Genomic DNA, 23745 nt, shown 5'->3' on the forward strand with positions numbered 1-23745 from the left:
TCTGAAGAAATATGAAACATAAAAAAAAACCCAAAAGCCCCAAGAACCCTCAAGTCCTGAAGTTACTTCCGTGGTTAGCAGTAGAAAATGGCAAAAGGTAATATTTAGGTATATGTAAGGAAGAACACCTGAAATGAAAAAAACAATGAGAAAGCATATGAAAAGCAGAACCGAATAAAATAGAAAAATGTTTTGCTTAAGCGTAGTTTATTCTTTGATATATGCTAAGCTTATTCTACCAACTTCAGCCAGAATAACTTGCTTATGCTTCAACATGTCTCTACTCTAGGAATGGAAGGTCATTTTATAAGATGTAATTTGTAATTTGTTTTCTAATTTAATTATTTTGATAGCTCCTTAATTGTGTCCTTTGATACAATAATTACCTCTTGATACTAACTGAAACATCCACTGGCCCTATGTCCCCAAATCATGTACTACCATGAACAAAACGAAGGGTGACCTCTGGCCTTCATGTTCCCAGGGGTGCAAGAGTGTTATGTTGAAACATGGGTTTTTTTGAGCAGAGGTCGTGTCACTAGTAATGGCTTGATATGGTTTTTTTTCTTTTTTCCTTAATGAAAAGGCTGAATATTTGATAGAACTGTAACATTCATTTTATAGCTTTGGTATCTGTTGCTGAAATAGTGTTCTGAGATGTGAAGCTTAAATATTTTATGAAAAATACCTCCTCCAACAGAAATGTTAATAATATATGATAAACTACACATGAAGTTTCAGAAAGTTATTTAGTGGTAGTTTTATATTTGATATGAAAGCCTAGTAGATCACTCCCTTGCTGCATACTTTGATTTAAAATGGCAGTTTTTCTGCAAAATTATCTTAGTATAGAACATGTCACAGTAAACACTAATTTTAAAATGACTTTCTGATTATTTTATTTTTTGCCTTTAATCCAGAGAACTGAGAGCTTGTTGATGAGCGATGCCAACATGTCTTGCCAAAGCATGATTTTGATGTTAAATATTCAAGGCCACACATTGCTATGTGGTTCCATTTAGCCAATACTTCCTAAGACACTGGTGGGCCTCTCTAGGGCAGGTGTGTGATTCGGTAAGTCATCGGGAGGGCGAGGAGCTGCGCTCTGATGTGTCCTGGCAGGCTCTCCCTGCACAGGATTCATTGGCTCCGAGGTAGTTACTGAAAAGAGCAGCTATAATCAACAGCTGTGTCCTGATGTTTTGCCAATCTGTGCTCATAAAACATGATGTTTGGTAACATATTTCCAACACAGTTTTGTCTTTTCAACACGAAAATTCCCACTTCTGTATTTTCTTTCATCTAAGAATTTCTAAATAGTTTGAGGGCATTAATTATGCCATACAAAATCCTCTCACAGTAATTATTGATGTTCCTGTTTCCTAATTATGTGTAATACCAACAAATCCACTTTCTATACTGGATTGCACTAACACTACCTAGAAATATCTGCTGCCTTGTTGACAAATAAAGGGCTCTCAAATGTAGAGCACAGAATCTGCTCTGCTCTGCATCTTGCTTTTGCACATTAGATTTTGGTGCTGAGCTTCTCTATGTAAAATGCCTCTTCTGTATATAGTACACACTTTCCCCTTTGAGTAGGAACTAAGTTTACCGGCTACATTTCTTGATCAATTTCAGACAAACTAGGGCTAGGTATATCAAAGACAGGAACAGCTATTAGGAAATTCAATTTCTATGTGCTGTGCATTGCAGGAAACACAAAGATGTGTGCAATTTTCACTCTCAAGATGCTTACAATTGCACAAGAAGATAAAATATAAAGCACAGTGAACGAATAAGTTCCTTATTCCATGACGGTGACAAAAGGAAACAGAAAATAGCCTGGGAGAAGACACGCAGGAGAGCAGGAGATGACAAAAGAAGCTGGATATTCTGGTGATAAACTTGGAGTTGAAAGTTCATACCTTAGTTTTACTGACAAATATAATGAGAAACTTGAAAACCCTAAGGGGATGATACATAAGCCAGGGGATGGACAGAGAAGAAAACTTTGAGGTGGTCAGCTGTTCCTCCTCACTACTAGGGACCAAATAGAGAAAAATGGGCATGTGGGGATTTAGACGAGAGAAAAAGAATACCTTTCTGACAGAAAGACTTATTAAACACACAATGGAACAGGTTAGAGAAGGAAACGATGAAGATGTCATCTGTGAAAGTCTTTAAAACTGGGATATAGTTTCAACAACCTAAAGAACAGAGTGAAGGATGGCACGTATAGACTCGTGGAAACCACAGTTAAGGCATTATGGCATTAAGTTCTGACAACTGAATGAAGGCTCCCTCGATACCTCTGCCTGGGGTTCTCTAAGAAAGATGGCCATAGTGGGCCACCAGCTTCTTTTACACAGCCTCCCCTGCCCTGCAGGATGTATCTGCAGGGTGCCCAGCAAAGAGGAACCCAGACTGTAACCAGAAAAGCAAGGCTCAGCTTCTGCGTGACATGAACTGACAACACTAGGTTCACTTACAGAATCCTCAACATATACTCAATCCACAAACTCAAGTTTGACGTTATTAGACGTTTATAGCTTTTCAGAGCTAATTTAGGATACTTTTATTTTTGCTATTTTTTAAGACAGGGACTCACTCTGTTGCCCATGTTGGAGTGCAGTGGTACCATCATAGCCCACTGCAGCCTCAAACCTCTGGGCTCAAGAGATCCTCCTACCTCAGCCTCCCAAGTAGCTGGGACTGCAGTTGCACACCACCACACCCCGCTAATTTTAAAATGTCTTGTAGAGACTGGTCTTGCTATGCTGCCCAGGCTGGTCTAGAACTCTGGTATCAAGCAATCCTCCCACCTCAGTCTCCCAAAGTATTGGTATTACAGGTGTAAGCCACAATGCCTGGCCCTTAGGATACTTTTTCAGTCATGGGTCTATCAATTCAATAACTTCATTGAGTGTGAGTTAGGTGGTAGACACAGAGAAGCACAAGACAGTGACTACCCTGGGGAAGACTGGCATGTAAACAGTTATTTATACACCACTGTGACAAACATTAGGATAGAGGTAAGCATAGAGTGTGTGGGAAGCTCAGATTGTAGACACCAACCCTACACAGAGCGGCCCACGGAAGGACCACAGACAGACACTGGGTTGATCCTAGAAGGAAAGAGGCAGCTGATGGAGGAGGAGAAAAGCCTTCTTTCTAGATAAAGGGCATGGCATGATTAAAGACATTCCATGTCACAACAAAAGAGGATTATGAGAAAGTCTACAGCAAGAGGGAAACTGGCAAAAACACCATCTAGACTAGAGTTCTATTTGCCTTCTACTGCCAAGGTTGCTTTTTAAAATATTTAAGTAAGACCTTCAGCCTTGATTAGTGCATCTGTCATATGAATATGTATTTGCTGGCTCCCTGGAATAATGTGCTAGACGCGGAATTCAAATGCTCTTTCATTTACCAATGGCTACTCAGAGCTGTAATCAAGCCAGGTCGTCTTATCTAAACAAACTCACTAAATTTAGGGATAGATGTCTAAATAGAAAACATGATTAATTTGATCATTGTTTTCCTCCACCATAAACACTCACTCTTTATTCATGACATATATTCTCATATGTAAACACATGTTAATACACGCTATCCATCCATCAAAAAAAGACGGTATCCATACAATCATTTAATGTATAATTTGACAAGCTAAAACTCAAGCTTTACTGAAAGGCAAAAAGAAGGTTAATGGATCTTTTACATTCCCTGGTTATACATCAGCTCAAACTGAAACACTCAAAAAAGATAATCAAGGTTGCCTTTTTCAGTTCATCACACATTGAGACTTTTGCAGCATCATGTTCAGCAATTTTTCTTCTCACCTTTTGTCAACATTGCTAAGAGGTTGGCTAAGACTAAATATGGACAAGATTTCTGCAGGAGCCCAAAACCAAAAATTCCACAAAGTGATATTAATTTAACTTGTAGAAGTAAGGGAAAGAAATAGTAATGTATGTTTAGTAAAAATATGGATTTTGACAATGTTGCAGGAACTGTGTGTCCACTGTTTCAACACATGAGACTACATGGCCCTCCAACCCCTCCTGTCCTCCCTCAGATGTACAGAAAAGAAGTTATTCACAAATACAATCTGCACAGTCCTGCATCAAGATTCAGAGTCCTCAGGCTGGGCGTGGTGGCTCACACCTGTAATCCTAGCACTTTGGGAGGCCGAGGCAGGAGTTCAAGACCAGCCCGGCCAACATGGTGAAAGCCCGTTTCTATCAAAAATATAAAAATAAGCCAGGTATGGTGGCGTATGCCTGTAATCCCAGCTACTCAGGAGGCTGAGGCAGGAGAATCACTTGAACCTAGGAGGTGGAGGTTGCACTGAGCCAAGACTGAGCCACTGCATTCCAGCCTGGGTGACAGAGATGAGACTCCATCTCAAAAAAAAAAAAAAAAAAAAGTTCAGAGTTCTAAACCCAACCCCCAACTTCTCAGGGTCTCTTCAGTGACTTCTTCCCATTTCTCTTTTACCCAATCTCTCTACACTTATGAAAGATTTACTCAAAAGAGATTTTTTTGGACAGGCAATTGCTGTTGTAACACAACCTTCTCAAGGGTTAAGTGTAAATGAATCAGAAACATGTGGCTTAAATTTCCCACAAAATTGAATTCATATGGGCTTAGATATAAAAGGGAAAAATAAGTGTTTTCCAAAACATGACTGAGTTTTGAAAAACTCCAAGTGCTGGGAAAAGTTTAGGTATTCACCAAACTTTTAACTATGGTCAGAATCACTCATCCGTAGTACTATAAAACTTCATTCTACTAAATAATGTGTCATGCTCAGAGAAAATTGCATCTATAGAGATTAAACACCCACCTTCACAATTCTGTAAAAAGCTCCAACATAACAGGATGAGAATGGAATACTAAATGCTTAATGCAAATACCTGAGACGAGTGATTTCTACCATGTAATGTGCACGTGTGCTATTTAGGGATCTTTTAAAAATGCAAATTCTGATTCAGCAGGTCTGGGGTGGGGTGTGAGAGTCTGTGATGCCGAGACTGCTGTGCATGGACCACATTTTGAGTAGCAAGGACTCAGATCCCCCATGCTGCATGTCACAACTCACTGCGCAAGTCAGTTTATGCTCTGTTACAAATCTTCTGAGATTCATCATTTGGTGACCAAAAAAAAAAAAAACCACCCAAGCAAAATGACATAAATGGGAATTAAAATATCCTGCTAAAAAGGTACAGATAATTGCTGTGAAATTTACATAACAATATTCACTGATTAGAAGTAATGAGTAATGTATTCATTATTACATATGAACAATGAGAAAACAAATAAGAAACAGTAAATATTCATCACTACCAGCTCTGCTACTACTTTATATCCTACTCCATCGGGAAATCCTTTTATGAAATCTTCCAAATCACTTCAGACATCAGAGATACTGCCTGTTTTGAATTCAAGCACTTCTTTGTTTACCACATGACTAATTAGTCAGGAATCGGCTAGCCCTGTTGCAGGCACTAATTTTGCACATATGGATGTCTTATTTTCACAACTACATCTGAATCTCTGTGTGGGTGTGGGCTGTGTCTTCCTCCTTCCTAAAAACCCCGCAGTCTTGCAACATGGCCTCCTGGTTGACTGTGAAAGAAACTATATATCCTGTATAACCAGACAGACTACTGGCAAACCTCAGCTCATAATATTTCAAGGCCATGCAATAAGCAAACCCATGTCCACAGTACCAGGATTTGTGGTGCCCAGGTTGTAATAAATGCAGTTCTGTTTGTCAATGGGGATCAAGGGTTGAGGGCAGGAATGAACTTTGGGAGGTGCATACAGAAACATCCAATGATCTGAGAACACATTTAATACGTATCCACAGGCTCGATGTAAATATTGTAACTTTTTCCTCCCCTTGGTCCATTTTTCATACATGCAACTTTATAGGGATCTTGTTAAGATGAAGAATGCTATAATTTTCCTCTTGAGTAAATTGAAGTATAGAAGAAACTAACTTTTACATATACCACACCTGTATACCACAATGGCAAAGCTGGGAAAAGTGTTTGTCAAAAGCTCCAACACTCCAGTCATTACTCACACTTTTCTAAGAGGAAGACACTGATTTGACTGCCTCTCCAAGGGCAGGTCATCACCAGCTTCTAGAAAACCAGCTTACACACTCTGCTACTGAATGAGTCACCCAGCCACTGCCCTTAATTTCCACATCAGAGCACCTGGGCGAGCCAAACACCCAAGGCAAATGAAGTTTAACTGGTGAATGTGGACCCAGGAATTCTAGCTATCATCTCCTATCTCTGTTTTGAGTTTTTCTGCAGTCAAATCCCAAGGCCCTAGGTCCCTATCATCAAGGGAGCTGTAACCTAGACACTGCTGCACCCCCAAGGCAATAACTGATATGATTTCCTCATATCAGCATGTTACATGGTTGGTCATGAAAGCCATATGTGCTGGCTGGTGGATGGACCATTAGACCTCTGTGTCAGGGATGTCACCAAGCATAATGATGCTTCATTAGGAAAATGTACTTCAGCAAACATGTGGCCAACTAGAAACAAACTTAAGTGCCCTATTCTAGTGGGGCTGCTCAAAACAGATTTTTGGAAAAATACTAACATTGTAAATTCATCTGGCGAGAATTAACAACTATATGCATGAGTACTGTGCTAGGTTGCGCTTGAGAAGAGTGCAAATTTTTTATCCCTTACCTTTTACTGAAGACACTTGCAATCTAGATGGGAAGATAAGATGTACACACATAAGCAGGTAAGTAGTTTACAGAGCCAATGATCCTAATGCAAGAGATATTATGAAACTGTATTCACTACAGAAAAGAAATGCTTGTGTTACACCTTGAAGGTCAGGAAAAATGTGTAAGAAAGAGGGGACGAGCAATCAAGGTTGGGGGTATGGAGTCCTGAAACCCTGGTACTTAGAGCACAGTGAGGCCACCTGTCTGGCTGGCATAAAAGGGACAGTATCAGGCAAAAATTTAGGTTGTGGATGAAGTGAGGAAGTCATCAAAGAGCTTGGGTTCTATGCAGAAGATGACAATTTTTCAAACAATATTTCTCAGAATTCTATGAGTCTACAGAGGTGCCTCAACATTCTCAAAGATTGATATTAAGAATAAACAAATGTGGTGACTTTGACCTTAAAATAAATTTATACTAGTAAAATAAAATTGTTTTGATTGTTCTTCCGTATTATGGTTCTACATATGATTTTACTGGAAAAAAAAGAATGACACTGATAATGGGAAAGTATCTTTTTAGTTATCACAGGAAAAACAGTATCTGTTAAAGTATTTTATTTATAATACAATTCACTTCAAAATTAATTTAAGATTCATTGTTTTTTTTTCTTCTCGAGGCCAATTCATTCTATTTTAAAAATGATATACATGCTTATTTTGACATCTGGAATTCCTGGTATCTAGAATGGGGAAGTTTTTACTAACATCATTATTAATTATATCAATCTGGCTGCATCCCGTTATGAGAACTAATTAAATCGGAGCATGTACCATTATGGGATTTAACTGCACATGGTAAAAAAATCATTTGCCTTTATATGCACAAAACCCACATTAACTTCATGGAGAGCAAAGCATCGAGCAGGGCTGGCAGATGATGTGCTTTCGTCCTTGAAGACTCTAAAGATAGATATTAATTTCAGTTCTGCAACTCATTCAGAAAATTGTCTGGATAAGTTGGGAAAGCCCTGTTTATGCTTTCTGCTAGTGTGTGTGTATGTGTTTGTGCTTATGCCTGTGTCAGAACCCAAAGAAACCCTGCCAGCCATAAAGGAAATTAAAAATAAACTTAGATATGCTTCCATATGCCAATGCAGGGGCCCCAGAGACTGGATCATAAACTTCCACATTTAAATTGTCTACATGAATTTTTGATTCAAAAAGTATACTAAGCAATTTTATCATCACAGTCACATAAAGTAAAATATATTTTCACCTGGGGAAAAATATTCCTTAGGCAAGCAATGGGATATTTTATTTAGACATTCAAGTATCAGACAATTTATAATAAATGAATGTTCTGGATTTTAAAGAGGCTAATAAAGCCACTACTTTCCCTTGTATTAGAAGGAAATACAAAGTGAATATTATAGGATATAGGAAAGGGAGTTTAAAACAATCAGTTTTATGGGATGTCTGAGAATTTTAAAGTAAAATTATATGAACAATTTAAGTGTTAAATCCCCACATGTCAGTGTATTCAAACCCCCTTTTATTGCTAAACAGAACAGGTGTTTACGTTCCTAAGCTACCTGTATCATACTCATAACAATCTCTTCTCTTCTTACTGAATTAAGACAATTTTCAAATGGTGACTTCAGTCACTGAGCATTCTTCACACACTGAGAACAATCCACAAATCGATAAATTAGTAGGTAATTAGTTTAGCAAATATGTTTCTCTAAAACTTTATTTCATATTTTTCAACTAAAAGTGATCTTTCTAATTTGATACGATTTTACCATAAGGTGTCATTATAAAAAAAGGAGGCTATGATCATGCTGCTAAAATTACTAGGTTTTGTATGCCTTTGGGCTCCCTTCTTTGACGTATTAGAGCCAAGGAAATGAAGAGTTAAATCAATTTAATTTTAATTTCAATTTTAAAAATTGTTCTACAATAAAATGGCAGGCACCAACTTTTAAGCCAAGAGGACGCAAAATGAGAGACTTTAAGTCTAATATGTAACATTATTAAGAAAAACTGGAATGAGTATAAATAAAACAGGGACAGGGCAGAAAAGCACAGGAGATTAAAGTTGTAGACAGATGTGCTTGTTAGCAGAAAATCTACTTGTTTATTGAGAGACAACCTCAATTAGCTGATGGTGGAAGTAGATAATGTGTTTATTGTTTCCACTTTGAGGAATGGTTTTCTTACGCATTTCCAACCAAAATAATGGCCCCAGTGGTGCTGACTTTCTCTCTGGGGCAGCTCCTGCCACCTGTACCATTCCCCATAATCTCCACTCCCAGATCTCAGGCTTGCCAATCATTCTCTCCAGCACCATTAGAAAGAGGCCTGGACTTCCGGGGTAAGAGACTTAGGTTTTGGAAAGGCTGGTGCAATCAGATCAGAAAATGACTAACACTTAAAAACAAACAAAAATGACAGTTTGCAAAGGAGTAAGCAAGGCTGCGCTGTGGAGATGAAAGTCAGACAATGGCAAAACCCTAAATGACAAAGCCACTGAATTCCCAGGGCTTTCCTTGGTTATAAAATTGTCAGTGGAAAGTGATTTGTAATTGTGCACAATCAAGAGTGTTTTTCTCTTTAAAGTCCTTCCTTAGGAGAAACCGTGTGTGTGTGTGTCGGGGTGTGTGTGGTGTGGTGTACATGTGTGTGTGTTTGTCGGTGTGGGGTCTGTTTTTGTGTTGGTTTGGATGGGATGATTTACCCTCTCATTGAAGGAACCTATACTATTATTTTGCTTTTATTATAAATGTCTTGGTCTTACAATTTAAGGCTAACATATACAGGTATGCTGAAGGCAAGAAAGAGCAAAAGGATATATAATATTCAAAAAATATGAAATATTTCAAATTTCACCATAGCCCAGCAGATGTGGAAGATAGTAGCAAAAGATAACCCAGGTGCTATGTACCGCTTTGACCCCATGACTTTTCCAGCCCCTCCTCGTCTCCCTGTGCAGCTCCTGTGCTATTATTTTTTTCCATTGGGAGCAAACCTCTTTCAGAGCTTTGATTTTCATTCATGATCTGATGGAATAAGATAAAAGATTTGACAAATACCCCCCAAATCAGTTTGACAAGTATTCATCAACCAGATTTCAAAATGTTTAAGAAGGAAACCCTCTACCTTAGACAAAGTAATTAAGAAGAAGAAGAAGAAGAAAAGTCATTCTTCGTTCTCTCCGATTTGGTCTGCTCACTGGGTTGCCAGCTTTCAAGTCTGACCTTTCCTTGATATCCACTTATTGTCCCCAAACCTCAACCCACTGGGCAATTAGAACGCAAGACTCGCTTCCCAGGGCTGCCTCGTTTTAGTAGAATGAATGATCAAGGAGTTCCCTTGAAAGGGCAGGAAGCCCACGCCAGTCGAGAGAACATCACAGGCGCTTTAAAGACTGGTGCCTGCGAACCGCTCATATCCGCCCTTCCAGTTACCAGAGAGACACCAGAAAGTGGGGGTCCTCGCTTTCCTTGGCCCTTTCACCTTAATCTGTTGCACTTGTGTTTCTCTTCCCTGCTGAGGACTTCTGGCCCTCAGCCGTTCTAATTTCTTCAAGTGCTTCTCGCCTTATAAAGTTATTGACACAAATTACTATCACTTGTCCTGAGACATATTATTGTAGGAAAACATAACCTAAAATATACATATCAATATCTGCATAAGTATTTTCTACTAACTTAGCTGTAAAAAAATAACATATATATAGGAAAGGTTTATGTTTGACAAAAGTGACTTAATTGGAATAACACACTTTTGGCTGCAAATCTCTGAAAATCATGCATTTATTAGAGACAAGGGGATAAAAGATGCATTGTGAATAAGCTAAGCCTTCTCTAATAAAATGAACACTGACACCGATGAACTTGCCTCTGACACAATTACCTAAAGCAAAGTTGGGTTCTTTTATTCATAAATCCCACTTCAGCAAACGGAAATCCTAAAATTTCAGCAACAAAAGAATAGATGAATTTAGGTCAAGACATTCCAGGGATCAAGTCAGCTTGGTCAACAGTCCACAGACCACTTTGCACCAGACCACAAAGACAGGGGCGCCAACATTTTTTTAATCTTTTCAAGGCAAGATAATGACTTTTAATGTCCCCAGGCAAAAAAGAAATGCAGGAGGGATAGCATGTTTCACAAACATTGACCCTTAGCGTAAGAATTTCTCCCAAGGAAAAACAGGGATAAGAAAGTAAACCTCCTGGATCCACCTCAAAGTCTGCAATCACAACGGAGAACAGACTGGTCCTGCCTCCATTAAATTTGTCACAGAGATGCTAAACCTTTAGGCACAGGGTTTGGGACCTACAAAGGAGTAGACATTTGCCAACTCCAAGAAAGAAAGCAAGCTCTGTGGTAGAATGAAAAAACAATTTGGTGATAATGGATATAATAATTTTAACTTCCCATAATTTGCATAGTGGTCACCTAACAGAATGCTTTCATAACTTTAACAAGGACCCAGTATATTATCATAACTTCCTTACCAGTGATGGAATTGAGGTTCCAAGAAGATAAATGTCTTGGTTAGGATGTGACAGGAAACAAGAGTTAGTGTCAGGACTTGATGCTGAGTCATGACTGATGGCCTCTGCAAGTTCACCCAGACCACCAGGCAAACACACTGACCCTGCCCCAAATGCCTCACCTCCCAGGGGAACTGAGGAAGGGAGAGAAGCAAGGGAAAATACCAAAATAGGGAGAAAAGATGTCAATATTTCTCCCTGTCCTTCTAACACAGAAATAGCAAATAGGGAATTTGTTTATAGCGCGCGCGCACACACACACACACACACACACACACACACACACAAAGTTTAGAGACTGTATTTTTAAATTTATTGCCGGTGGAGGTATCTATAACTAGCAAGGGGCTCTGGAAGGATAGCCCTCCAGTGGAACATTTGTGCTGTGTGAATGCTGCTCCTTCTCCAAATACCCGTGGATAAACTGCCATTCTTCAATTGGGAAAGCAAGGAGCAGAGAATGGTTTCTGTCATCATGGTAATATGAGATACCTGAGTGTTTCAGTGGAGGAAAAGCAAAGCTTCATATAAATCAACTCAAAATGTAAACACACCACTTAAGTATTAATCAAGGTAATTATAGAAAAATAGTCCAGAAAATCACTGTAACAATCCAAGATAAATAAATGTCCCTTCGCTAAAAAGAAACTTAGAACTCAGTTGTTCATAACCTAACTTGACTTTCCTCGCATAATTCATACCAAATACCATATGCTTGGCTGTATCTGTTTGAAACGAAATTATCCAATTTGAATCCAGCAAAGCTACACAACGTGCATATTCAGGTTTATGAAAGTAGAAGACTGAGTCCAAGGTAAAAAGCAAATAAAATAATCACAATATACACCAAACTGAACCACATTATATTTTAATAGAGCAGGTTTCTCAACTATGTCCTTTAGGAAAAAGCAAAAGAGGAGAAAGGGCACATATGCAGGTAGCAGGCATGCTTTAGGTGGGACTGCGGTTAAAATAACTTATTTTTTTAATTTTTAATTTTTGTGGGAGCATAGTAGGGGTATACATTTATGGGGTACATGAGCTGTTTTGATACAGGCATGCAATGTGACATAAGCACATCATGAAGAGTGGGTTATCCATCCCTTCAAGCATTTTTTTTTTTTGAGATGGAGTCTCACTCTGTCACCAGGCTGGAGTGCAGTGGCACCATCTTGACTCACTGCAACCTCCACCTCCTCCTCCCAGGTTCAAGCGATTCTCCTGCCTCAGCCTCCTGAGAGGTGGGATTATAGGTACCAGCCACCACATCCGGCTAATTTTGTGTTTTTCAGTAGAGATAGGGTTTCACCACGTTGGCCAAGATGGTCTCGGTCTCCTCACCTCATGATCCGCCTGCCTTGGCCTCCCAAAGTGTTGGGATTACAGGCATGAGCCAATGTGCCTGGACCCCTTCAAGCATTTTCCATTGAGTTGCAAACAATCCAAATTACACTCTTTATAAAACTCCTTATTAATACAGAATAGCAATAATGGAGGCAGAGAGATCACAGAGGCTGGTTCTAGGTAACTGCAGGAAGGAGAGTCTCTCTTGAGTGGTTTGAGACATCACTTAGCTGAGACAGCGTGGTGATAACTGGAGAAGAATGTAAAAATGATTTAACACATGAAAAATTAACCACTTCATTTGACTCATACTGTTGTAGAAACATAAATGTGTGAACATAAAAACCTCAAAAATTCACAGACCATTAATTCCTACAACTTGGAAAGAGCTGGACTACTGACATTGGCTTTTCTACTAATTTATAAAGTTTTGTGCAAATGTGTGGAAAATCTAAATCAATGGGAATCGAAGGAAACAACTGCCCTCGTATCTTGCTGGGAGGAGGAGTCTAAGTGCTGGCCTGCTTGAGCTCTCTAAAGAGAGGGGAGTTCAGTCCTAAATGACAAACAGGACCTCTCTATCATGAGAAAACAGAACTGCAAACAGAAGACACAGCAAGTGCAAAGGCCCTGGAGCAACACCCAATGTGCTTGTGGAACAGAAGCAAAGCCCAGTATTTTTGGTCACCAGGGGAGCAACAAACACAGGTATTTATGATTAGCTGTGTGTCCTGAGGTGAGCTACTTTACCTCTCTGAGCCTTAATGTAACATGGGGCTAATTACTACCATCTTGATAGACTGTTGTGCTCACATACAACTGACATACTATACCTGTGCAACATTATTGCTAACACTATACAAATACCCATGGCTTATACCCGTATCTTTTAAGGAGAACATTCTGTAGTGGATTTTCTTTTAACAGGTCATTAACTTCTTGAGGTACTTCAAACTAAAGTGCAAAGACCAATAACAACACCAGACCAATTATAAACACTGATCAGCCAGCTCCAAAGCCTTAACTCAGTGGGAAGCTATGATCCAGTTAACAAAAGTTGGATTTGTAAATCACTGTTCAAAAATACGTATCTATATAATGACCAGTTTGCAAGTTGAAAAACATTCACATGCAAAAACTCAGTGGGATGATGGTATTGATTTTTAGTCTCAGAATTTCCCCGCTAAGCCATGTAAAGTGCTGTCGAAGAAATGAGTGAGAAAACATAAAGGATGCTTTCAAAAGACAGATACGACCCAAAGTACCACATCACCACAATCTGTCATTGTTTCTCAATATGTATTTAGTAGATACATACAGTTTTCTACTCTTAATATTTACAAATTTCCTCTGAAATTAGTTAACACTAGAAGTCTCCTGCTTGTAACAGCAACAGGTAGCCAGTGATCTTTATGGAACCTGCTGACATCTGGTGACATGAGATTGCTCTGAAACTTCATCATTCAGGAAGTTCCTGCAGGAAACATTGTGTTTGACCTCTATGCAAATGACTCTCTGGACTTTCAGAAATCACTACCAAGAGTGCATCTGACGCCTCCAATAAAGACATACTTCCAAATTTTAACATCAAGATTCTTCCAAGGACAGGGCAAGGATAGAGGGAAAAGGTGCACAGTTGGAAACAGGACTCATCCTCAGAGACTGGCCCAGTTTATCACATTAGGGTAAACCGAATGTGTCAGATAAGAATTTGTTGAATTTACTTCGGCTAACACTGCTCTCTTTCTGAGTCTATACGGCTGATGAAAAGCCAGATGTTTTCAATCTGGAAAGCTTAACACTACCATACAGCAAAACCAGCTGGCAGCAGCCTGAGAGAAAGTGCATGTCTTTCTGGGAGGAAGAGTCCAAGCGCTGGCTTGATTGTCCACAGAGCAGACAGAGCTCCCCTGCCCCAGGCCACGCCTACCTTGCTGTTCTGACAGGCAGCTCCAGCAAGGACTGGCCTCGTTAGCATCATCTCTCCTAAAGTTCAAAATGCTTGAAGAAAAATATTGACACTTCTTTACATATAGATTGCTCTATGTACACTAGTTAACTTGAAAGTAACATAAAAATGATTTAACAAAAAAATGATGCATTTCATCTGACTTACACTGTAGTAGAGATGTATGTGCGTGAACATAAAAACATCTCAAGAATTCATATGCCATTCATTCCTACTATTTAGAAAGAGCTAGAGTGAACTTGGCTTTTCTACTAATTTATAAAGGGATATTGTGCAAATTTCTTGAATTTTTGGGACATCTAAAAGAATGGGAATCAATTTTGGAAAACACCTGCTATATCCAACTTTTGAGGATCCAAAAAGTAGCCTATCTGTTCCACTGTGATATCAGCCAAAAGAACACAAACACATTTTATCTATTCAGTAAATGCAAACTCCCTCAGTACCACCAATTAGTGGCACTTTGTTGGTTTAGCTTCAAACTACATTTCTTTAAAAAAAAAAAAAAAGTCATGAATACCAACAGTCCTTTAATCTAACAGGCCCAATTTAGTGAGATGTAACTATTGGTGTAAATGGGTTTTCTTATGCCAGGTCATTACTCTCCTCTGTGCATAGTGTCTTTCTCATCACAAATTCAAATATATACAGCAATGTTTACTCATAAATTACATCAACATTGCAAAAACATTTCAATAATCCTAACATCTATGTCAGATGAGCAGACTGGGGAAACAAAAATACCTGATAGAGAATAAAGAAAGTATTACTGAGCCACTAGACCAAGAAGAGGGAATTGCTTTTCTCATTATATATGAGCCTTTGGGGGATAACCCCCATGTCTAACAAGGAGCAAGAACTCAAAAACTCCTATCTGCCAAATTTAGTAGTGACTGAGTGAATAAGTCAATGCATGAATGAATCTCTGAACTATTAAAACAGCAACAGAAATACTGATTTCTAGTATGGTCCAGCTGCTGCATATCTTTTTGAGACAGGGTCTTGCTCTGTCGCCCAGGCTAGAGTGCAGCGGTGTGATCACAGCTCACCACAGCCTCTACCTCCCCAGGCTCAGACGATCCTCCTAATACAGCAGTTATTAAGAAATAATTTTTAGGCAGATAGAGAGGGTAAAAGGACTTCATAGTAAGGGTTTTTCTTTCAATAAAAGCAACCTGCAAACCATTTCTTTTCTAACAGAAAGGTAGCTTGAAGAGCCAGGCTGGCAAGCTTTAATACGCAAATGCGGGCGAGTAGAAACTGGGTCTACCCAACATGGCCAACATGGTGATTCCTTCCATCTTCTCCTCACCAGGTGTACCAAGTGTCATGGCCACCTGCAGATAATACTATGTGTTCAAAACATCATGGCGCTCTGCATCTGCATATTAAAAGTCTAAGGTGGGAGGGCCAGGTTTTTGTGAGGCTACGTAAATAACACATCTGGTCAAACCAATCCCCTGGGCCCTATGCAAATCAGACATCATCTCCTCCAGTATCCCAATATAAGCAACCACTTTTCTGCCGCACACTGAGTTTCTCTTTGTTCCAAGCCCCCTTCCTTGTCTCTGTATGGGGGAGCTGTTCTCTTCTTTCTTGCTTGCCTATTAAATTTTTCACTCCTTAAAACCACTCCACATATGTTATGTGTCAGTAATCCTATCGGCACGAAACCAAGAACCCTGGTGTTCCTCCAGTCATCGGAGCGGTATCACTCCAATCTCAGCCTCCTGGGTAGCTGAGACTATAGGTGTGTGCCACCACAGCTGGCTAATTTTTGTATTTTTTTGTACAGACAGGGTTTCTGCTGTGTTCCCCAGGCTGGTCTCTAACCCCTAGGCTCAAGCAATCCACATGCCTCGGCCTCCCAAAGTGCTAGGATTACAGGTGTGAGCCACTATGCTCAGTCTGCACATCCTTTTACACTGGGAATAGTGAACTGAATCCAGACCTTCACGCTGAGGTTTCCGACCAAGTATAAGCAGAGCTTTGAAAATGAAGAGGCGAGGCCGGGCGCGGTGGCTCAAGACTGTAATCCCAGCACTTTGGGAGGCCGAGATGGGCGGATCACGATGTCAGGAGATTGAGACCATCCTGGCTAACACGGTGAAACCCCGTCTCTACTAAAAAATACAAAAAACTAGCCGGGCGAGGTGGCAGGCGCCTATAGTCCCAGCTACTTGGGAGACTGAGGCAGGAGAATGGCGTAAACCCGGGAGGCGGAGCTTGCAGTGAGCTGAGATCCGGCCACTGCACTCCAGCCTGGGCGACAGAGCGAGACTCTGTCTCAAAAAAAAAGAAAGAAAGAAAATGAAGAGGCGAACAACAGGAGAGAAACTGAATTGTTAGTTGATAGCCTTCATCCATGGTTATAATATCCAGGTTTGTTTCCCACACAGTCTGATCAACATTCCACCTTGGTTGTTTCTCATAAAAATTCCACTCAACCTCTTCAGCTCCCGAGCTCGCAGTGTTCTCTAACTTGCATATCCACTCTGTCAAGAATCACTGGCCCTCCTTCATGATTACTTACTGATGGCACCCCCTGGCTCATAGAGGGTTTAGAGAATTAATTAATGTTTGCAAAGTGTAGATCCACAAGCAGAGGGGGGGGGAGTATTATATAAATGCAAATTATTAGCATTATTCTGTTTTCCAATGGGGCAGACTGCCCAGAGCATTTATTCATGCCTTATAAGAAGACTAAAGTCTCTTTAACTAGGTCTTCCTCTGTTCAAGGGATTGTCGATTTACAACCCCAGCTCACCAACGCCTGCACACCATCCTGTGTTCCAGGCCTTTGGGGCTTTTTTTTTTTTTTTCCTCAAGGAGCTATTTTTATGCCCTTGGTTCTTATGCTCAAAGCCTGCAAAAGAGATCAGAACCTACCATGAAAAACACATCCCATCTCCAGAAAGGAGCTTCACATCTCACTTTCTCATCTTTTGGAGGAGATAAGACAGAGGTCTTGACTTTTAGAAAGTTCACTGTATCCCTTGGTGGGACCCTGGGAGGCCCTGGCCAAATTCTACTTTGAGTGATGACATTCTGCTCACCCCAAGCTCTGTGCTGCTTCAGTTGCACAGAGGAGTATTTATTGCTACTTCCTGCCCTTGAATGTTTTGCAGACTTTCTCTATTCTGTTTAAACAAATGCTGTGTTTCACCTGTCAAAGCCCCATCCCCTGGAATAAAGGAGGCCCAGAAATCTAACACCACAGCTATTGCTTTTAGGGTAGACCCCTGGTTTATTTTGTTATGTAGACTGGATGAGCTATTAGTGTATCAGGTTTACATGTGTAGTTTCTGTCTTTATCTCTGTTATTTGCACTTCAAACCTGGAAAAACAGTTGAGAGGTTATGTAAGCATTGTCCTGGGTCCTGATCTGCAAATTTCTTTGCCAATTTTTATTGGTCTTTGAAAATTGCATTCCTTTGTCCTAAAGAATGTTGTCTTTCATATCCTGTCATTAGTATTACACAATGTTAGGAGTCAATTTGTCATACAGATCTCCAAACACACTTAAAAAGAGAAAAGGGTTTAAATTAGTCTTCACGTATATTAAAAACAGAAAAACACAAAAGGAAAAGACTGAAATCTCTTAAAGTAATTCCTTCATTTACTGGATTTTTTTTTTCTTTTTTCTATTCATGGGCTCATATCTGAACAGTTACTGGATATTTATTGAATTACTGTATGCAACACAGACACGGCATTTAAGATATTTTTTGCCTCTCATGTTTTAGCTCCAAGACATCTAAGTCACTTCGGTAGAAAGAAGCCAGGGCAGGCAGCGCCCACATTTCCTACTCGAGGCTTCATCTCTGAACTAGAGCAGTTACAGAGAACATCGCAGGACCCTGAGCAGGCAGCCAGGTACAATAATAAAACTGAACACAGTAACATCTTCTATATTATATTAGTATATGAATATCCATATTACACATTATATTGCAGAGTTTTACAGTTTAAAAAGTGTTTTAAAATGTGCATCCTTTAATTCTCACAACCCCAGGGGTTACGTATCATCTTCAACTTACAGAGAGGAAACCTTTGCTTCCAAGGAGTTGAGTGGCATGTGTAAGATTGCAGGGCCAGTCAAGGTGCTCGACCTGAACTTGGGCCCAGGGAGCAGTTAGGACTTGGAGAAGGTTCTCTCTCTCTCACCCTGTAACCCAAACAATGAGCAGGGGGGAGGCATTGCATGGGGGAGGAGATGCAGGAGGAACAGGAAGAAAAGAAAAGTTCAGGCCACGAGGACACAGCTTCCTCAAAACCCAGCCCTAAGGCTGGGTGCGGTGGCTCATGCCTGCAATCTCAGCGCTCTGGAAGGCCGAGGTGGAGAGATGGCTTGAGTCCAGGAGTTCAAGGCTGTAGTGGGCTATGATAGCACCACTGCACTCCAGCCTGGGTGACAGAATGAGACTCTCTAAAAACAAAACAAAACAAAACCAAAAAAACCCAGCCTGCCTCCAGGATGCTCCCCAGTCAGAGTCCCAAACACTGGGATTTTCAGGTGCAGGCTGGAACACTGTCCCCTAATGGTTCTGACCCTCAGTCTCACCTCACTGTTGGACTAAGAGAGCCATTCTGGCAGAAGTCATCACCAGGACCACAATCAGTTACAGACTTTATGTCTCACAGTTTCTTGGTTTCCTTCTGATAAGCCCAGAGTGAGCTACTGTTCCCAGGGAAGAATGAGGGGAGCAGTTGGGGAACAGAAGGAGGAGGACATAAGCAGTGGCAACCTCAAAGGGCCATGTAAGATGCCATTCTGTGACCCATCAGCCTCTCTTTCCTCTTCCCTGGGCACCAAGGACTCAGCCATCTGTCTCTGCCCACAGACCTTCTGGTGTCAGCCCCTCTCTCCTGTATTCTTAACGGCTGAGGTCTCCCCTCTCCACTTCAACCCTTCCCAACAGGACTGTGACTTCCTAAAGGCAAAAGCAGGGCTTCATTTTTCTTGGTCTTCCCTGTAGAACTAGCTTCAAGCCAGGCATTCCAAAAATGCCTACTGAATTAGCTCCTGAAAAATCCCAAGTCAAAACCTCCCTTTCCTCTCTCCCGCTGTTTAATTGATAGTATGAACTCACAATTCAGTGCTTAAGAGCATTGCTTTCTGGAGACCCAACACTGGACCAGCTGTGAACAATGAGTGGTGTTTCAGTTTATTGCTACGCGAAGTCTTGGGTCCAAGTTTTGGGGGTCCCAGGGGTACAAGGCAGTGGGGAGTGGAGACATTAAAGAACTGCCCTTGAAAGCTGCCAAATGCCTTCACGTTTTATCATTTAGAGATGCTTTAATAGCAGCAAGAGAGAAAGAGTACTGGGCAAGAAGTGTAACGGAGCATCTCAGTGCTATTGAAGGGGCTCCACCATGACAATGCAGGGAACTGTCATTTAAAAATTCCATCTGTTATAATCATGTCTAAAAGTCCCAGGCCAGAGCCCACACATTCCTGTACCCACCACAAGTACAACAAAAACAGATGCTTGGAAGCTCCACTTTGAACAAAGGCAGGCTCATTCCTAGTGGTGATTAATTTCTTCTGCATCTCCTCTCACAGGGGGGAAAAATCAAACCACAATATTCATCAAGACATTGTCTAAAAGGGTAAAACAACAAATTCCATACTAGAAAGCCTTAGCACAAGGAAGTCACAAAGCATCTTAACAACAGTTTAGGGGAGTGATACAAATTTAGCCCCTAAAATATTTTACACCTCAACCTCCTTTTTGTGATTCAGATCTCCTCATGTTTTATGGCTAAATTGACTTACATGACATTCACTATCCACATTGGCAAACTGTTTTCCAACTAAATGGAGATCAGTAACATGTTCCTTCTTTTTCCCGGGCCGTGTTAATTATGCTCTCCAAAAGAAAGCAGCAATGCTTTGATTTTAAGGTATTCCACTAAATTACTTTAAATCAACATAGTCAATCTAAGATGCACGATACATTATCTCTCTACCGTGGTGATGAAAAACTTCCTGTTTGACTCTTTCTAGGATGGGACAACTAGCTGTCTGGGTAAATATGGCTGCAGAGGAACGCGGAGCTGCAGATAATTAAAGTGCTTTAGAACACTCGCCAATTGATTTTCCTCTTGTAAAGGTAGCTCAATTGAAATGTTCAGCATAAATCATGTGTTAGAATTATCTTCTGAACTAAGAGCTGAGAGCATATTGATTAATAATTATTTGCACTAACAGACTCAACTAAGGCAATATCATCAATTACCTCAAAAAACTGGCTCAGATCAATCACAATGGAATCGCCGGAGTTGGAAGATTCATTGTCTTTTGTTTGGTATTTAAAGAGATCAACAAAGAGGCAAGGAGGCTCTTGAACAGAGTCCTAAGTAAGCACTGCTGGGTTGGTTAGAACCATTTGCCATTACTTCTGAATATTATATTGATCTAGACCTTTTAACTCAGGAATGTGTCTCCCACGCTTCCACTGAGTGGGAGGTCTTTAGGGTAAACAAATGTTTTTTTACATATGATCCAGGATAATATGTAGAGTCTAAGGAATGAACTTCTGATGACAAAACGCAAAGACAACCTGGGCCAGAAAGGAGTCACCCAGGATACCCACCAGCCAACGGTACACGCACATACAAGCATACATAAAGTACATACGGAAAGTGCACCGACACATGTGCATGCGCACCCAAATTCATTCACAGAATAGAAATAATACTATTCTGAAATAATACCAGAAAATACTTCAACCTAGTTTCACACAATTGAATGTGATTTGGAATGAAAACACCACTCCAAAAGGTTTAAGAATTTGGGGCTTACATAATCATCCTATATTCATATGGCAACTTAAAAAAATTGCTATTTTTTTTCCAGCAATGATGTCCAGTTCCGATTTTCCAACTCCCCAGAAGATGCTCCACTCTCTTGCCACCGTGGTCACTCTAAGAAACAAATCTGACCACAGCACTTCTCCCCTCACACCCTTCCCAACACAGCATGGACTCTGCAACCTGGTATGAGGGGCTTCTGCTTCACTCCCGTCAGTCCCATGGGCCCCAAAGTGTGGTCTATGGACTCCTAGGGGTTTTATGAAGTCAAAAGTATTTGATAAAAATACTAAGATATTTCTTGGCTGGGAGCCATGGTTCATGTCTGTAATCTCAGTACTTTGGGAGGCTGAGGTGGGAGGGCTGCCCGAGGCCAAGAGTTCAAGACAAGTCGGGGCAATGTAGAGAGACCCTGTCTCTACAAAAATAAAAATAAAAATAATAAATAGCTTGGGCATGGTACCCAGCTACTTGTGAGGCTGAGAGATGAGGGGAGGAGCCCTTGAGCCCAGGAGCTGGAGGATGCAGTGAGCCATGATAGTGCCACTGCACTGCAGCTTAGGTAATAGAGCAAGACTCTGCATTACAAAAATAAAAATAAATTTAAAAAATACTGCTAAGACATTTCTTTCTTTCTTTATGGGGTTAACACTTTGTTGGTGGTGCAAAGGCCATAGCAGAGGGGGCAAAACAGCTGGCAACTTGGCACAGATCAAGGCAGCCAGTGACACCAAACAATACTAGTGGTCACTGCATTTGTCCCTCTGAGCACTTGAAGGAAAATCAATGCCAGTGTCACTTAGGCATGCCCTGGATGAAGTGGTAAGTATTAATTTGGTAAACCTTGATCTGAGTAAGTATCTTTTAAACAGTCTGTTATGAGAAGGCAAGTACAGGTTTCCATGACCTACTGATGTATGATGTTTGTCTCAAGGAAAAGCACCCATGCAATTGAGTTGCGAGCTGAACTAGCCACCTGCTTCACAGAACATTTTCCGAAAAAGGACAACTGACAAAAACCTGTTATTCAGACTTAGACATTTAAAAAGCCATTTTCTTGAAAAAGAGCAAAATGAGCCTGTCCCTTTGAGGAAAACCGCTGACAGTATTTGTCATCAATGATAAAACTTGAGCTTTCAAGTGAAAATCAGAACTTCGGAAAACTTGTGTCTACCACCATGACTTTGATGGCTGCCTAATAAAGATTTCTTTTGTCTTTTCTTATTGTATGACAGAGTGTACCATCTGTTGAAGGATTTGCATAACTCAGTGGTCTCATATTTTCCAAGTGACCAATGCATGGTATAAGTAAAACATTCATGGGCAAAAGGGCCATTTGAAGTGCAAGAAAGATGAGCAGTTTTAACGTAGCAGTAAAGAAAGTTCCTTCAGGTTTTAGGTTTCACATTACAATAACTAGTAAGAAACTACCACTTGTCAAGTTTTGATCCAGAAAAACATCTGCAATTAGAATGTATTGTCTTCACAGACATTAAAAAACACAATGAACCAGACTGACTAAAGGAGCAAATAGGAGAATCTAGTTGTCTTCCCTTCATAAGCCAGACACAAAGAAATTTCTAAAAATCTAAGACAATGCCACTGGTCTTACAATTTTTTATTCTGCACAGTTATTTATATAAAATGTATTTTATAATACTACTTAATACGTTCATTATTGTTGATTTTGAAGGAACAAATTAGTTTTAAATTTCCCAGTTTACATTTCAGTGGGAAATATCAACAGATGTTTACCCAAATAATAAACTAAACGGCCTTTGAGGTTCTCAACATTTTTTAAGAGTGTAAAGGGATCCTGGGGCCACAAAGTTTGAGAGACACTGCCCTAGTCTTATCTCTGGGCACCTTCTCACCCAACACAATTTCTGCCCTTGGGAGCTCATGGCCTAAATGGGAGATACACCAGGAAACAACCTTTAGAGTACTGCATGATGAATGCTGTAACCAGAGGCCCGGAATGCAACAAAAGAGAGCGTGACAAATTCAGCCTGGGAGGGTGAGAAAAGAAAAAACTCTCTGAGGAGGAGGAGGAAAGTGAGGAGGAGTTTTCCAGGCCAACTTGGAGGATGCCAGTGGGGAGGACAGAGAAAACAGCATATGCAAAGGCACAGAAATATAAATGGCAGCATGGCATCTCTTGGGTCCTGTAGTTCAACTAGGCTGGTGCGTGGAGTGCGGGGAGGAGAGGAGACATTTGAATGCAATGTTAGATAGAGCCCAGATCCCTTAAGACAGGAAAAAAGTTAACAAGGGATCATCAGAAAGCCTTTAATCAGGAAATGTTATGCAAGATTTGTGTCGTAAGAAAAAGCTGTTTCATC

At 40.4% G+C, this 23745-nt stretch overlaps 1 protein-coding gene across 47 annotated transcripts in view; it reads right to left on the reverse strand.

The window, feature by feature from the left end:
* The window catches only part of PARD3 (par-3 family cell polarity regulator), a 717421-nt gene that overhangs the window by 58943 nt on the left and 634733 nt on the right, over window positions 1-23745 (reverse strand). The window lies entirely within an intron of this gene.

The sequence above is a fragment of the Macaca fascicularis genome, chromosome 9, assembly GCF_037993035.2.
Source record: "Macaca fascicularis isolate 582-1 chromosome 9, T2T-MFA8v1.1".
NCBI lineage: Eukaryota > Metazoa > Chordata > Mammalia > Primates > Cercopithecidae > Macaca > Macaca fascicularis.